The sequence below is a fragment of the Nannospalax galili genome, unplaced genomic scaffold (assembly GCF_000622305.1).
Source record: "Nannospalax galili isolate Female #2095 unplaced genomic scaffold, S.galili_v1.0 scaffold241, whole genome shotgun sequence".
NCBI classification, from domain to species: Eukaryota; Metazoa; Chordata; class Mammalia; order Rodentia; family Spalacidae; genus Nannospalax; species Nannospalax galili.
The window spans coordinates 4,056,509-4,064,846 of NW_008345602.1; positions in this window are offsets into that span (position 1 = coordinate 4,056,509).

The window sequence follows — 8,338 nt, forward strand, 5'->3', positions numbered from 1 at the left end:
TGCATTATCTCTAGGGGGTTCTCATTGTACTCCTCTAGAGGACTATTGTCATTTTGTGGGGATATGTTATTTTGGTTTTTCATGTTATTATTTTTTCTCTGTGATTTTGACATTGAATTTCTTTTGTAGTTTCTAATTCTGTGTAAGACTCAAGCCTTCAAGTTTAGGTCTGCTGCTTTTTGTGAACTTTATGTGCCTGTGGTTTACTTTTGGGGCATGACAAGCTGGTTCCTCTAAGCTTCCTGTTCTTTCTTTTGATTTTATATTGGAGTGGCCAGATTGCTTTTGTCTTCAGGAGTTTCCACAGAGACCCATGTCAGATGAGGATCAGATGCTCTCAGGCTTTCTCCTAAGGTCTGATCACTCCAGGAAAGATTTTGGCCTCAGGAATTTGGGGGTTGGACTGGCCTGGGAGTCGTGCCCAGGAACGGTGCTGGTCTATGGCTGCTGTTGGTCATCCCACCCAGAGATGCAAAGGAAGATGGGGGTGGGAAGAGGCCCCAAGGTCTCCTGGGGACTGCACTGAGGAGCTGGGTTGGTCTGGATGCTAAGGATCAGGAAGAGGAAAGGTCAGCCTTGGCATCCAGGAAAGAGGCTGTCAGGTGGTGCAGGCCCAGGGAATTAGAGGGAGATGAGGGTGGGGCCAGGTCCAGAGTGCTCCTGAGGACCCAAGATGGAACTGAGTTGGTCTGGATGCAAAGGATCAGGAAGCAGTGGTGGTTCCCCAGGTGTCTGGGGCACCAAGACAAGGAATGGGACAGGACCCAGGCTAGGAGGAGAGACCAGCAGGGGAGATGGGAGGGTGAGTGAGGCTGGGGGAATCAAGGCACAGTGAGCACGTTCAACTTACCCCAGAGAAGGAGGCCTGTGGGTCATGCAGGCCCAGGGAAGCAGAGCAATTTTTTTTTCATAAGTTAATGCAATATGTTTTATCATATTTATATTTCTTCCCCAGTTGGTATTTGGTTCCCCTTATTACCCTCCACCCAGTTTATACACACACACACACACACACACACACACACATATATATATATATAGAGAGAGAGAGAGAGAGAGAGAGAGAGAGAGAGAGACTATAGAGTAAGGTTTGTGTTCCCAACTGAAAGGAAGTTGGGAACACAAGCCGTATTCTATAATAGGTTCATCCACTGGAGTCTGGTCAACATACCCTTAAGAATTGCACCCTTAAAAGAGACTGACTCTCCCTTTCACAGTAGCCACCAGTTGGTAGTACTTCCTTAGGTAGGGCTGGGATTTCTTACTCGCTTCTCTGTGCTTGTGCTGACTTTGTCTGACTTGAGCTTAGATAGAACTTGTGCATGCTGTCACCTTTGCTGTGAGATCATATGAGCAACAGCCCACTTATCCACCACCTCTGGCTCTTACAATCTTTCCCAATGATCCCTGAGCCTTGGGAGGCAGAAGTTTGATATAGGTGTCCTATTTAGGAATCTGTACTCTTCAATCCGTATTTTCTGCATGTTGGCCAGTTGTGGTTCTGTATGTTAATCACCATCTGCTGAATAAAGACGCTTCCCTGCTGAGAGTTGAGAGATGCATTAATCTATGGGCATAACAATAAGGCATTATGAGTCAGTTTAATACTATATCTAGCAGAATAATAACATTATGTTCTTTCCCATGGCCTGTGAGCTTCTATTTCTGTGATTAGATATAAAATTATGACTCTACATGGATGCACAACTTTCAATGCCCTTTTCTCCTATATAGCAATCATAAATTCTTTGTCATTCAAGTCATCAAAATGAGGAGTTTTCTACCACTACACTTGCCCCTGAACATAGGCTGGATTATGACTTCCTTTAATCCATTATATGGTTTGGAAATGATTTTCATGGTTAATCTTGGTTGTCTATTTGACTGGAATGAGGGATGCCTAGAAAATTTACACACATCTGGATGTGTCTAAATGAATGTTTTCAGTGAAGATTGTAACATGGGTCAGCAGACTGAGTAGAGAAGACCCTTACTGAATATCGGTGGCAGCTTCCAAAAGGTGGGGGCCCAGATGGAATTTTAAGAAGTGGAGGAAGGTATAGCTTACATGTAAACTCTGGCTGGACCATCCCTGAGTAGGTCTGGCTTTTGCTGCTTTTGTCACCCATGGGCATCAAACTTCAGATTCTTAAGCTTTTGAACAAGGGTTTACATCTGCAGCTCCCCAGTGCCTGCTGGTTTTCAGCTTCGAACTAGAGCTGCATCATTGATTCCTCTTGTTCTGACACTTGCCACTTTTTGGACTGAACAGTTACCAGTCTTCACCAAGGCACTGTGGCCAATAGCCTGGGCTGAATATTCCTCTGGCCAGAAGCATCAACTGTTAACTATGTGAGTGAACCTGCTGGGATACAGCAGCGCTACCAAGCCTCCAGCTGATGGAGCCCCAGCAGACACAATACATAGCAAAATTCCCTAGGTGAGTCCAGTCAACCCACCAAATTATAAAAGAGAATACATATCATTCTGCTAAGTGAAAGATAGACATAGACTCAATAAGACAAATACCACGTTTCCTCATAGGCAGAACATACATAGATTTAGTTTTATATGTGTGCATGTGCACATATAAATGGATGTATAGTGGGAAGTCGTGAAACTGGAAAAGGAATCATGAGAGCTGAGAAAGAGATCATAAAGAGTGGAAGAAGAAAGGGAAATGGGAAGCATGTGACCTGGAAGAAAATGGGGGTCTATTTGGAGAATGAAGGGAACCAGTTACATAGGCTCCAAGGGGGCCAGAAGAAGGTAGTAATGAAAGGAGATGAATTTGAACGGACTATAATAACGCTTGTATGAAAATGTCATAATGAAACCCATTACTTTGTATGCTAACTCAAAAATTAATTTAAAAGAAAGGATATGTGCATATGCTTTTAGCAATGTGATTAGGATGGCCTGTTCCATAGCAACAGATAATGTAAATGCATCCTTCTCTCAAACTCAATTTTCTTTTTTATGAACTGCAACTTGTCTCTTCTGTTTATATCTAACTATGCTTATGTGTACATGGCTAAAACATAAATCCTCCAAACCTGTCTTTCAGTAACAGAGACTAAGAAATGCTTTGAAATTTACATTTTCCATGACTTCACCATCATTTATCTTTGTGAGAAGAAAACAGGTCAAAATTTTGTTTTCCCATTGGCATTAAATAGGCTACTGCCCTTAAAAGACAGGTATACTTGTGGCTGGTGTAAGTTTAAGCAAAAAAAAAAAAAAAAAAAAAAAAAGGATCCTCCCCTTAAAAAACAGGTATATTTGTGGCTGTTGTAATTTTAAAAAAAAAAAAAAAAAAAAAAAAAAAAAAAACTTATCCAGAAACTTGGATATGTCATCTGATCTTGCCAAAAGTCAGAAAATTTATACGAGCACAGTATGTTCAGGCAGCCCATTGAGGCTTTCTCCCCCACAGACACATACAATCCGGTGGTTTCTGAGTGGACACAGATACTTGGGGATCTGATCTGATCTGATCTAATAAAAGTGAGATACAGGGTCACCATATCACAATACAAGTATCTATCTTGGTGTCCAATACTGAATGAACTAGAAAGTGAAGGAAAGAATGATGTGAAATGTCTATCAGTTATCAAATATGCAAACTTGTAAACAGTGTATTACCAGACTACATTCTTCTCAACACAGTTGAAATGGAAGTTCTGTCTATGGAACAAACTTCTCCACATACAGATGTCATGATCAATCCATCATGTGTCTTTTCTAAATCTAACAGACTTCCTGGGTTTGTAGGACCCACTCTTGGTCAGTATTGCAAGAACTTATCTCTGCATAAAGTTACAGAAGCCTGCATGCATTGTTATCATTTACAAATAATAATGAAATTGTGATGACCACTCTATAACTAAGACTGTAAACTCTCTTCTCCCTATGAAAACTAATATTACAAAGATAGGACCTCAAGAAAAGGAAAACCAGGCTGGAGAGATGGCTCAGTAGTTAAGAGCACTGTCTGCTCCTGCAGAGGACCCAGGTTCAACACCCAGAACCCACATGGTGGCTAATAACCGTCTATAACTCCGGTTCTAGGGAATCGAACACCCTCTTCTGACTTTCGCAGGCATTATATGACACAGGCACTTACGAACAGGCAAGCAATACACTCATAAGCATAAATTTTTTAAAAATTAAAAAGGAAAACCAAAACATACAGATAAATATTAAAAGGATATTGTGTAGGTGCACCAGATAATAAATTGATAACAGTGGTTATCACTATTGTATCCATATCACTCTTACATCCATGAGCCCAACAGAAAGAAGGTGACAGTTAAACGGTCATATCATGTGAATCTATCTCATTTTAACAGTTTGTTCCAGAAACCTCTCTCAGTAAAGTCTGCTGACTTCTCATTGGTCACAAACAAGCCATGTTACTAACCTAGAAGCAGAAAATAGAAGTATAGTATTTCTTTTGTTGAATCTTCTGCATTTTCTGACTACATTTCTATTTCTCCACCTAAATCCCAATTCTGATACTAAAGAATGGGAAATGCATATTGGACAGAAAACAGCAGGATCTACCTCAGAGTATAAACCTAATCCATTCTCAGACAACAGATGTATTGCTATTTTCTAAGTGATGCTTCAGACAGTGGCTTCGAGCATCCATGAACAAGCAAATATCCTAATTTTCAGCTCATTAGATAGATCTATCACCCATTAGCCTGATCAAGTATTGAGATACTTAGAGAAGACAGATCATCAGCTGTATGGGCAAAAATCAAACTTTCTAAGAAAATATAGCAATAAAGCAATGATTTACTTTGTTCCCTCTCTCCACCATCCCAAAATTATTGTACAACCTAAAGTGATTGAAAAATTAACCAAAACAGTCCTAATGATATAGTACTCTTCCCTAGGTATTTCCTTTATTCCTAGAGTTCATAAATACCCCTTGGTAAGATACTTTTAGCATTACTTCCCATCAGAAAAATAATCGCTCCTTAAATCTATTCAAGATTTTTAATTTGTTTACTAAATTGAGAATAAAGTTTCTATATGATGACTTGCCTTCCCTACTATATGTCATAACGTCAAGTCCCACAGTAGACCACAGACATACCTTGTTTGATTCACACATTTTTTTCCATTGATCTTTTTTTAAAAAATATTTTATTATTTTTATTTTATGTGTATGAGTGTATTGCCTGCATGTATGTGAATGCACCTGTGTCGTGCAATGCCACAGAGGTCAGAAGAGGGCTTCGATTTCCCCTGGAACTGGAGTTAAGGACTATTGGCAGCTAATTACTGCTGGGTGAGGGAAAGTTGATCTTCTTTAAGGGAGTGACTCTAGATAGGCTGACTGGATGCCAGTGGATGAACTTGCACTGAGGGACATCTGGGCACAAAAGTTTGACTCAATAGACCTTAACATATATGATAGAATGCATACAATCTGGTGGGGTGGGGAGCTTTGGGAGGGTGTGGATGGTGGAGGGGGTCTAGATATTATTAATATGTATTATATAAAATGCACAAAAATTCAGTGAAAAAAAGAAATTCTGTTTGTGGTTAAGCAGTTAAAAGTTGACTGCAAAAGCAGATTTGCTGGCAGCTTGTTAAACATTCTTACAACAGACTTTAGTAAACAGGAAAATTGTAAACAGGGACCCCCTCAGATAGCTGTGGTATTTCTGGTTTCCTGAGTTCTCCATTGTTAATTCTGCTTCTTCTGTTAGCAAATGGTTAAACATTTACTAAGTAAAGCAGCACACGGAAGTTACTATGCCCTAAAATATAAAATCAGGTAAGAGAAACTGTGCTTACAGATCATATGGTGAACAATATTAAATGTGCAGATTATATATTTTTCCTCTTCATTATGCCATGTGAACCCCATTACTGTCTTTCCTTTGCTGCCTCTTTAGATCTCTTCCTCCCTTCTCATGGTCCCGTTTCTACTTTCATAAAATGTACACACACACACATACACACACACACACACACACACACACTTAAATCTAGATTATACATATAAGAGAAAATATGGTATTTCTGAGTCTGATTTACTTTGTTTAACATGATGACCTTTAGTTCCATTCATTTTCCTGCAAGTGTCATTGTTTCATTTTTTTACAAATGAAAAACTTCATTGTGTATATGTACCACATTTTATCCATTCATCTGTTGATGGAGGTCTCAGTTGGTTCCATTTTCTGCCTATTGTAAACACTGTTGCAATAAGTATGGATGTGTATGTGTTTCTGTGCTATGTTGTCTCATAGTCCTTAGGGTATATATCAAGGACTGATATAGCTGTTACTTCTATTTTAGATATTGTTTTTTTGGGTTTTTTTGAGGAACCTCCACACTGACTTCCAGTGACTGTTTAGTTTGCACTCCCACTGGTAGCATATAAAGGCTACCGTTTCTTTACATCCTTACTAGCCTGTGCTGCATTTGTTTTCTTATGATAACCTTTCTGACTGAGGTGAGGTAGAATCTTAAAGTAGTTTCAATTTGCATTTCCTTGACAGCTAAGGAATTTGAACAAATTTTCAAACATTTACTGGCTATTTGTATATCTTCCTTTGAACACTGTCTGTTCAATTCATTAATCCATTTGTTGAATAGATGATTTGTGAAGTTGGGGGTATTTAATTTTCATTGTCTTTATATCTTCCTATTATGCAATCGGTCAGAAGGTTGTTTCCTTTATTGTGCAGAAATTTTAAATTTGATATAATCTCAGTTTGGCAATTCTTAGGATTATTTCTTGGGCTGACAGAGTTCTTTCTAGAAAATCCTTGTCTATGTCTTAAACTATTTTACTACTCTTTCCTTGTAGCAGCTTAAACTAAATAATGACATAATACAAAGGAGTACCATAGACTAATTTCCCTGATGAACTTAGATACAAAATTTTTCAATAAGATAGAGGCAAATAAAATTCAAGGACATTTTAAGAAAATCATACAGTATGACCAAGTTGATTTCTTCCCAGGGATGTAAGGTTGGTTCAACTTACAAAAATAAATAAATGCAATAAAACACTTAAGTAAACAAGGATAAAAATTACACAATCATCTCAATAAACACAGAAAAGGCCTTTAATGGAGTACAAAATCCTTTGTAATGAAAGCCCTGCAGAAACTAGGAATACAAGGAAAATATCTCAGCATAATAAAAGCTACATATGACAAGCCCATATCCAGTATTATATAAAACTGGGAAAATTTGAAAGCATTTTAGCTGAAATAAAAAATGAACCAAGGGTGCTCACTCTCACCACTCATTCAAAACAGTGCTTGAAGTCTTAGCTGAGCAATGAGACAAGAGAAAGAAAGCGATACACATTGGGAAAAAAAGAGAAGTCAATCTGTAGACAGCATGAGTCTATACTTCAAAAAATATTCACCAGACTCCATCAGGAAACACACCTGATAATACACTTTCATCAAAGTAGCATGATACAAAAATCAACATTAAAAAATTAGCAGCTTTCTTGTATACCAATGATGAACACGCTGAGGAAGAAATTGGGGGAGGCGGGGCAGTGAAATACCATTCACAACGGCCTCAAAAAGTAAAATACTTAGGAAGAAGCCTAATGAAGATAAGGAGATGGAAGAGCTTTTCAGTGAGAATTTGAACAACACTGAAGAATACAGTGAAGGAAACACTAGTATATAGAAAAATCCCATGCTCATGGATTGATAGAATTAATATTGTAAAAATGGCTATATGCTGAACGTCATCTACAGATTCTATGTAGTCATCACCAAAATTCTAACAGTAGTCTTCATAGAAACAGAAAAAGAATGCTAGAATTCACATGAAATCAGAAAAGATCCCAAACAGTCAAAGCAATCCTAAGCAGAAAGAGTAATGCTGGAGGTGTCATAATACCTGATCTCAAAGTATACTTCAGAGCCAGAGTAACGAGCATTGCATGATGCTATCTCAATCAAGCATGTAGAACAAGGGAATAAAATATATAAGCCAAAAATAAGCCCACATGGATGCAGTCTTCTGATTTTTGACAAAGGTGTTAAAAACATACTTTGGAAAAATAAAGAGCCTTTTTACCAAATGATAAAAAACAGATCTCCACAAGCAGAGGAATCATATCTCTCAACTAGCACAGCAATCAATTCACAAAGGATCAAAGACCTCAGTGTAACACATGGTTAAAAACATTTACAATAGTCATCAAATTTAAAACTAAGAAAGTTTGCCTTGAAATTTTCATTTCTGCCTTTTCTTGAATAGTACTGGGTGCCGCAATAACATAACAACTATCTGCGCCTGATAGTGGCAACTTAGTAGATGAAGTTAAAATTAACTGGAA